Here is a 10,061-nt window from a genome sequence, read left to right as displayed (position 1 = left end):
GACAGTCCACTCCCATGTTGCTTGGACAAGCCCTCAACACACCAAATGAATAGGCTCAGCCTTTCCAGGGCTGGCTCCATTTGGATGTTTTAAGTGGATTGCATGGGAGGGAATGACTCACATGTGGGGTGGTAATGAAATTTTGGAGATGAATACCTGTAGAAGAACAAAAAAGCTTCAGGCCCTGTAGGGCTTGAGGATGTCCAGAGCTTATCCACTGATGCTAGGGAATTACAAGAACTCTCAATTTAGACTGATTAAATAAGTGGGGCAGGAAATAATATAAAATACATGGCATGGTAATTTGCTTTTCAAAGAGGCTTTTCCTATCCTCTCTTCTTCCCATCTCCTTCTGTGACAGTTACGCACCCAGATGAATGTGCATGCTCAGTAATTTTATTATCAGTACAGGATGAGCTCCTTTTCTCCTCTTTCCTGTAGTCCAAGGTGAATTTTAGCACAGTGACTTAGGTAACAATTTTTGAATAATAGTTCTTCAGATATGAAAAGTATTCTGCTTCCAGGACACAGGCTCAGGCACTGGCAAACTTTGCATCATTTTGTAAACCTTTTGAAGGCTCCATGGGACTGAGCAGCACACACAGCCTCACTGTGATGCAGCAGGAGAAGCGGGGGGATCGGTAGGAGGCTGGTGGAGAGAAGCACTGCCTGAGAGCAGGAGGGCACTGGCTCTCACTCAGCCTCTCAGCAGATGCGCCACCTTAGGCCAGTTCTCTGACTTCTGCGGGACTCTGAGAAATAGTTCGACCACTGATGAACTTAGGTGATTGCTAAGCTCCTGTGTACTTCCAACATTGTGCAGCAGAACACATTCGCCCTGCATGCCAATTTACAGCATGCTAATCCAGTCAATGGTTTACATTGTTAACCCAGTCAGACTTCACCACAAGCCATCTCATGAACTGAGAAAATTGTGCCCTGAGAGGACATGAGATTGGCTTTAAGGTAACAGACCAAATAGATAGGAAGGACAGTCAGCTTTGGAAAGAATGCAGATTTCTCACTCTGAAGCCACATTCAGGTTGTAACCCCAGGCTGCCTCTGAAGAAATGGCCCTCTATGCTTTGACTTCCTATGGCAGGACAGTGAGACTTTTCAACAACAGTTTAAGAAGAAAAAAAGGCAGGTTTGCAGTTCTGCCATGTGAAATTGCAGTCAGTCAAGCGTGGTAACTTTTCAAGGGCCACACCGTGAGCTGTTTCCGGAGTGGGGAAAACCTTGATTTCATTGGAAGCTGAAATCCCTGAAGAAGACCTCCGTGAAGGTTCATGATCCACGCATGTGTGTGAGTGTGCAGCCTGGTACAGGGCAGGTGCTCCTGGCAGTGTTCCTTTCTTGCCTGCACATCTTGTTATGGCTTATATCTAGATGTCCTCCAAGGCCTCAAGTGCTCATAGGTGGGGCTTTTGGGAGGTGACTGGATCATGGGTATGTGGTATGAGATTAGTCCACCGCTGGGTTTATAGCTGGGTTTGATGTCGGGAGATGAAGCTGATGGGAAGAGGTGGGTCACTATGGGTGTGGCCTGGAAGGGATATATATATATATCCCTCCTCCCGTGATGGCTCATTGCTTTCTGACTGCCATGCCTTTAAGTTGTGAGTGTTGGGTGTTGTGTCTCAGCAACAAGAAAGAACTAAGGCACATTTCACATCAAGCTTTATCTTGGACAGGCAGAGCTCATCTGGCCTTTAAAATGACCCTTTTAGGAAATTCTTGAAAAGTTTTAGAAGTGACTATTTTTTAATCCAACTCCACTTGGTTACATCCCTAGTTCAAGTAACAAGGCAAAGGAGAAATGTACATCTAGGCAGAAGGAAGAGACAAGAGGGGGAAAATGGGTTCAGCAAAATCTCCATTTGTTTTTCTTCAATTGCTAGCAGCAGCTCTCCTGGCAAGGTCTTTAGAGACAGGACTCACTATGGAAGACCAGGCCTGACTGTGACTATTGATTGATGTGTGCATACAAGTTTTAGGTTGGAAACTGCCTTCCAAGACAAAGCCATACAAAGGATAAAGGAACTGGCAGGAGAAATCTGGAGAAAATGAAGTTGCCCAGAAAACAGAGAGGAAATTCTACCACAGAGGAAAGTAATTTAGCCAGGAGAAAATAAAGTTGGTCTACCTCCTTCTCTAAGGAGGCCATGTAGTGTCTCCGGCAGTGTAATCAAGCACACTTTCCATTCTTTATAGCAAAGCACCAGCCCTGACTTCACTGGTGGCCTGTATTCTGCATGAACTGTCAACCTAATTGTCAGTGTAAGTGCGCTCATTGTTCAATCAGTTTACTGTTCTGTGAGTTTTTCCTCTTAAAAAACAAGTATTCAGATATATAACCTGAGTAAGTCTGCACAAAGGTAGCTACCAACATCACAGTCAGAAAATCATAAGCTGATTCTGTAACCCATAGTGTTTCTTAGGATCTAATGATCATGAATGGCCAAATATCTGTGGTGAGGGCCACACACAGTTAGATTCAAAGACAGTTACCATGCACAGGAAGTTACGCCCAGATGACGTTGTCTGAACATCTGGGTCTCTACATTCTAAACTGTAGCTTAACAACTATGAAACATCTAATAAAATAGCAACAAAAGTCATGCTAGTCTTTAATGATCAAATCAGTTCTAATATGATTATGAGAGTGTCAGGTGCAAGTTGTGATGCACTTTTGCAGAGAGCTCTGGGATGGAAACCTAATTTTGTCACTTTATCAAACTTGCTTAGTTATTGAACTATGCATTGTGGAAGTCCTTGGCAATGTAAACTTTTGCAAAATGCAAATGTATTTTATACACTAACTATGATTTTTATGCCCACGTTCAGTAGGTTCTCCCTCGTGATAGGTGTGTATCGCCTAAGCGGAGTTTTGTGGTCACCACTGCTTTCTGAAGCACACCACAGCATTGCACTGTTGGCTTGCTTTCCCTTGTTAGAAAGGAAGCCATGTGAGGGGTGAACCTGACAGATGAGCCATGTGGAAGCTCTCAAGCTATTGCTCTGCGATGCACTGACCTGGAATTGAGCATCTGGGCTGTGACACTAATCAAGACAAAAGATTTCTCAGAATAAGGTGTCCCTTACCAGCAGGTGCTGAAGTGTGGCCCCTCAGCCTGCCTCCCTCATTTCCAGCCCTGCTTAGGCAATCTTACTAATTTATCATCATCCCCTAGGAGTCCCAGCTTAAGAAACAGTGTGAAAAACACCCAGAGGGTGGCCGTCCTTTGCTTTCTACGATGGAGAGGGTCCAGGAAGAGAGCCCTGCTGGCAGGGAAGCCTCCTACAAATGAGATTCTGCATGAAGGAGAGGTGGTGGGGAGGAGGGGCTGTGACTCCCATGTTCTTACTCCTGTGGGTAGCATTTGAAACTGAAGAAGGATTTCTAAGAAGGATACTTGTGTTTAGCTGATTCACATAAGAGCCTGCTGCTCTTAAATACTTTGCATGTCCAGTATGGTGCTTTTTGGTCTCAGGACAGTTTAACTTTTCAAAGATGGCTCTGTTCTTATATATTTTTGAACTAAAACATCTTCTCATGGGGAAGAGTTAGGCTTCCCTGTATAGAAGGGAAATTCTACCTATGGACGGAAGAATTTTGGGGCATCTCCTCCATCAACCCACTAGAGTTGAGCTTTCCATTTCTGTTTGGTGGCTAAGAGAGTCTTTCCTTAAGTGCTTCATCATCCAACAGAATTCCATTAATTTTTATCTCAGTGGAAGAAAAGAGAGTTTGTAACCCACAAAAGCACAGCAAACATGAAGTTGGAGAAAAACAAGAATTGCATGACCTTGCTGTGGAGTTAGGCATGGGGCATGAAACACAAATCTTTTCTGTTTCACATAATTTATAGCATAGATCTTCTCAGATTCTGGAAACATCATTTCTGGGATCCTTTAAACCTGTCAATTCAATTAATACCATAAAAAGAAAACTCCAGAAGTAGTAGAGGGTGTAGAGAAAGTTCAAATTGGAGACATAGGTGAAGGAAAGGTTTTGGCAAACTATAAAGTGCTTCCTGGATTGGACACAACTTGCCTGTGTAAGTGCATGTGAATATATGTAAGTGGCTTCCATTTTAACTTTCCATTTTTTTTTTGGCAAAGGGGTAAACTGGATGTAAGCATAGCAGGGAAGAGAAATTGCCCATAATGCTTATGATGTTCATGGCAGAGTGGACATGCTAATTCATCCATGTCCTAGGTGGGCTACCATATTAGTTTTCAGGCAATGGGTTTTGCTTTGCTATGTTTTTGAGTGAGAATCTCAGGGAGAAAGAGACCTTCATTTTTTACTTTCTGAAAGGGGCATTTTTTTTTTTATTGAGTTTATTGGTACATTTAGGGATACAGTACAGTTACATTCATTGTTGGGATCATGTACCTTTACATGGCAAGTCTTGATTTTCATTTTTTTCCCCTTACCTCTGCCCTCCCTTCACCCCCTCCTCCCCTCCCCATCTACAAACACTTTATTTTCATCTTTTCATTCTCTCACATTTTTTTCTTTTCCCTTTTTGTTCTTCCCCTACGTATCACACCTTCCCTACACCTTTAGCTCCTTTCCTCCCATTTCTAAATGTCAGTAATCTTATTAGAATCTTATGCATTGTTGCAGAATATTCACACCAGGGAAACTATTCGGTATTTACACATGTGGGACTTATTTATTTCACTTAGGAGTATATCTTCAATATGTATCCATTTTCCTATGAATGAATCTATTCTCTCGCTCTTTATGGCTGAGTAATATTCCATTTTATAGAAAAACCACAACTTCTTTATCCAGTTTCCAACGGATGGGCAAATAGGTTGTTTCCAAGATTTAGCTATTACAAACTGTGCCGCTATAAACATGGGTGCACATACTTCTCTGTGATATGATTCTTTTAGTTCTCTTGGAAAGATACCCAACAGAGGGATGGCTGGGTCAAATGGAACCTCCAGTCCAAGCTCTTTGAGGTATCTCCATATTGATTTCCATAGTGGTTGCACTAGTCTGCACTCCCACCAACAATGGAGGAGGGTTCCTTTCTCCCCACAACCCCGCCAACATTTGTTATTGTGTGATTTCTTGATAGCAGCCATTCTTTGTGGGGTGAGGTGGAATCTCAGTGTTGTTTTCATCTGCATCTCTCGAATGACCAGTGATGTGGAACATTTTTTCATATATTTTCTTGCTGCTTTCACTTCTTTGTATGAGAAATGTCTGTTCATTTCGGATGCCCATTTTTGGATCGGGTCTTTATATTTGGGGGGACTGATTGTTTTGAGTTCTTTATATATCCTTGATAATAGTCCTTTGTCTGAGGTACAGCTGGTAAAAATTTTTTCCCACATTGTAGATTGTCTCTTAGTTCTGCTAATGGTTTCTTTTGAAGTACAGAAGCTTTTTAGTAAGATGAGATCCCAGTTGTTGATTCTTTCTGCTAGTTCCCGTGCTACTGAGGATTTGTTCATAAAGTCTTTTCCTATACCAATGTCTTCCAGAGTTCTGCCTAACTTACTTTCCAGCAAGTTTAATGTTTCTGTTTTAATATTTAGATCTTTAATCCATTTGGATTTTAATTTAGTGCATGGCGAAAGATAAGGGTCTAATTTTAATCTGTGACAGGTTGATATCCAGTTTTTCCAACACCATTTATTAAAGAGGCTATCTTTCCTCCACTGAGGATGGTGAGCTCCTTTGTCGAAGATGAGGTAGCTGAGTACATCTGCATTTGTTTTTGTGTCTTCCAGTCTGTTCCATTGATCCTCAGGCCTATTTCTTTGCCAGTACCATGCTGATTTTATCACAGTGGCTTTGTAGTATAGTTTCAAATTGGGAATTGTTACACCTGGTGCCATGTGACTGTTGCCTATAATGGCTTTTGCTATTCTAGGTCTCTTGTGGTTCCAAATGAATTTTTGGATTCTTTTTTCTAGTTCTGTGAAATATAGTGTTGGAATTTCAATTGGCATTGCATTGAATGTATATAGCAGTTTCGGTAGTATGGCCATTTTCACTATGTTGATTCTTCCTACCCAGGAGCAGGGGATATCTTTCCATTTTTTTATATCCTCTTCGATTTCTTTTTTCAGAGTGCTGTAGTTTTCAGTGTAGAGATCTTTTGTTTCTTTTGTTAGATTGATTCCTAGATACTTCATTTTTTTGGATGCTATTGTAAAAGGAATTTTTTCCCTTATTTCTCTTTCTGTCTGTCTGTTATTTGTGTATAGAAAGGCTATTGATTTTTGGGTATTCACCTTGTATCCAGATACTTTACTGAATCTGTCAATTAAGTCTAGAAGTTTTTTGGTGGAGTTTTTTGGATCTTCAATGTAGAGTATCATATCATCAGCAAATAATGATAGTTTAACTTCTTCTGAAAGGGGCATTTTTACATGAAAATCATGGCAGTCTTTCTATGGCAAAAAAAAGTCACTGTATTCTGCAATGATAATCATAAAATTAGCCATAGTCTTTTTATGCAGATTAAAAAATTGTTTTCCCCTCCACTGCAAGGTAACTATTGGATCCCGACACCACTATATTAGGCCAAATCCACTCTGGCTTTTGGGCAAAGACAAAGAATTGAATAAGCTCCAATTGGTACTGCCTAAAATTGCACTGCTAATCTTGGAAGCTGAAGCAGTTAAAATTAAATAACAGGCCAAATGTGAAGACAATATATTGTGTTTCCATGAAAAAAACACCCTGAGGTTTTCTTGTCAACTTCAAGACCAGTAAAGGCTGAGAAACATTTGTCAAGAAACATCTTGTTTTGAGAGAGAGAATCTGAATTTTGTGATTAAAAAAGACAGTGTGAAATTACACTTCCATAGGTTTCTTTGTATTTAGAGAACTCAATGAACCACCAATATTAATCCCACACCAATTTCTTAGTCCTTACATCTTTTTTTTTTCTGGACTGGGGATTTAGCTCAGTGGTGCCTTTGCCTGCCTTGCAAGTTGCAAGGTCCTGAGTTCGATCCCCAGTACCACAAAAACAAAACAAAACATCTTTTTTTTTTCCTTTTATTAAGTTTATTGGTACAATCTAGGTATACAATACAGTTACATTCATCATTGGGATCCTGTACCTTTACATAATAGGTCTTGATTCTCATTCTTTCCCCTTGTCCCTGCCCTCCCTTCACCCCCTCCTCCCCTTCCCATTACAAACACTTTGTTTCCATTTTTTCAGTTTCTCATATTTTTTCCTCTCCCTTATTACCTTTCCCCCATCCTTCCCACTTTCCCTACACCTTTAGCTCTTTACTTCCTATTTCACATTATTAATTATCTCATTAGGATCCTGTGTACTATTATAGTTTTTCAAATCAGAGAAACTATTCAGTATTTCAGTTAAAGAAATCTCTGTATGAACATTAAAAATAGGGAATCCTAAAATAAAACTAAAAAGGTAAGTAAAAGAGAAAAGGCAATGATGTAACATCAAAATAATCCTTAATTCTGGAGATGAAAATGGTCCCTGAACATATTTAAATTGCTTCTCGCTCTTGTAGTCTTATCTTATTCTTTTTTTCATTATTTAGAGAATACTTTATTAGTTTCTGTAATCAAATCCACATAGATATGACCTTACATATTTAGTACAATGCATTACCCCTGTACACATGGAATAAAAACATAAAAAATAAAAATAAAACAATTGATATTTCTAGGCCAATATGGCTGTCCATTTACCTCAACACAGTAAATTGGGATAACTTTTTCCAGAGTTGACAGCACCATTAAAGTTTCCCAAAATTCAATATATAAATATATGTATATATATATTTATATTTATATAAAAAGACTAATAATAGCAGTATGTTATGCATCTATAGCAGCAATAGCTTTTCCAGGTTCTGCAGTCATCTGAACAAAATTATAGACATTCATAACATTCCATTAAAAACAAAACAAAGAAAACAATAATATCCAGAAAACAGCTAAGTTCTGTTGCTGTTGTGGTACCTGGCATCATTTTTTTTTTATTAGCATCTTAATCATCATCTGGAAAGAGAACATTCTAGAGTAATATCATTAAATATAGCTCTGATAAGGCACGGTCACTACTATGTATCATAAAGCAGGTACAAGGTATTTTTACATTCACAGAGGTATGATACAGTAGCATCCTACATCAATAATACTAAAATCAGTTTTGGATTGAAATTTACTTTGTCTGCAAATAAGATTGCTACTCCTGTTTTTTTCTGGGCTCCTGTCACATGGAGAATTGTTTTCTACCCTTTCACTTTCAGTCTATGGACTTCTTTTTGCACTAGGTGTGTTTCTTGTATACAACATATTGTTGGATTTTGCTCCTTATTCCATTTTGCCAGTCTATTTCTCTTGATTGGTGAGTTGAGGCCATTGACATTGCTGGTTATAACTGATATGTACTGACTTATTATTGACATGTTATTGGCCTTTTGTTGACTCTTTTTACTTTTTCACCTTCTCCTTTTAGTTTCTTGCCTTGCTTATTTGATTTGCTCTGTTGGGCCTCATGGTGTTGTTGCTTTCATTGTCTTTTTCTAGGAACTTGTTTAGAATTGCTTGTAGTGCTGGTTTGGTATTCATGTAGTTTCTCAGGTGTTCTTTGTCATGAAAGTGTTTATTTCCCCATTCACTTTGAAAGAGAGTTTTGCAGGATACATCAGTCTAGGTTGGAAGTTGTTCTCTTTTAGTACTTGAAATATCTCATTCCAGGCTCTCCTTGCCCCAAGGGTTTGTGTTGAAAAGTCTGCTGTGATTCTGATGGGCTTTCCTTTGTATGTGATTTGTTTCTTTTCTCTTACTGCTTTTAGTATTTTGTTCTTCTGTTGGGTTTCTGGGATCTTGATTATTATATGTCTAGGTGTAGATTTTTTTTGATTGTAGCTAGTTGGGGTCCTATATGCCTCAGTTATCTGAATGTCAAATTCTTCCCTCTGTTTGGGAAGTTTTCTGTCATTAATTCTGCAAACAGCTTTTTAAAGGCATTTGTGTTTTCTCCTGCTTCTTCATGTATTTCTATCAGTCTTATGTTGTTCTTCTTTGCATCATCTAGGAGTTGTTGGATCGATTTCTCATGATCCCTTACTGTTTTTAAGAGACCTCTCTTTTCATGGTCACTGACTGCAATCTTATCTTCTATATCTGAGAGTCTATCTTCACATTCTTTTATTCTGTTATGTACACTTTCAATGGAGTATTTAATCCCCTGGATATCTGTTTGAATCTGTTTTATGGATTCCATTTCTTTCCTATGTTGGGTGTTTATTTTTTCCATTTCTTTCTTATGCTGGGCCTTCATGGCTTCTATCATGGTCCTGAGCTCATCTATTGTTTTGTCAATTTCTGCTCTAGAGTCTCGAATCACGACTTCCATTTTGCTCACTATCTCTATGTTTATCTGGTAAATTATTTCTGTTTTGAATTTTTCTAGAGCCTGATTGATCTGTTTTGTCACTTCCTGTGCTTTTAGTTCAGGGTGTCCTGGTGGTTTACTATCGGTCTTTTCATCCTCATTTGCCCTACTGTTTGCTATTGGTGAACTGGAAGTCTGTCTTTGTGTTTTGCTTAAGTGTTTTCTCATTTTTATTTTTGTTGTCATACTATGTCCTTGGTTTAATCTCTGGAGTATCACCCAAATCTTCCTGATATAGTTGCACCCTAGCTTCTGTGTCTCTAAGGACCCACAGACATTCTCATCTTCATAACATCAGAGAAAACAGCTCATCAAATCAATGGCAATGCTTTACCCCAACTGATACAATCAGCAACACATTAAGATCAAGCACAACTTGGAAACTGACCACCTGTGGTAGTCACTAGTCTATCACCCTTAAATCATTTGAATTAAATTGAAATCCAGAAGCAGTCCAGAACATGTCTGCAGTGAACAAAATTTCAATATAGTGTATTTACCATTTAATGGCTCAGACAGAGCAAGGATGCAAGACCCCTGGTCTCAGTTAGCTGATGGCTGAACCCCATGACACTGACTAACCTCTGGCTGCAAGGCCCAGATTGAGTTCCCCAACCTTCTGAATGGTTGAACTCCACA

General features: G+C 39.2%; 1 long non-coding RNA gene across 1 annotated transcript in view; it reads left to right on the top strand.

The window, feature by feature from the left end:
- Positions 1–947: 947 nt before the first annotated feature.
- LOC104871422 overlaps positions 948–10,061 on the top strand; it is a 27,757-nt gene continuing 18,643 nt past the window's right edge. Inside the window, exon 1 of the long non-coding RNA XR_782867.2 lies at positions 948–1,306. This is a non-coding gene — a long non-coding RNA (uncharacterized LOC104871422). The remainder of the gene's footprint in view (positions 1,307–10,061) is intronic.

The sequence above is a fragment of the Fukomys damarensis genome, unplaced genomic scaffold, assembly GCF_012274545.1.
Source record: "Fukomys damarensis isolate Sample0158 unplaced genomic scaffold, DMR_v1.0_HiC HiC_scaffold_1, whole genome shotgun sequence".
NCBI lineage: Eukaryota > Metazoa > Chordata > Mammalia > Rodentia > Bathyergidae > Fukomys > Fukomys damarensis.
The sequence above is the reverse complement of the archived record's forward strand: the minus strand, read 5'-3'. Positions and strand labels throughout refer to the sequence as shown.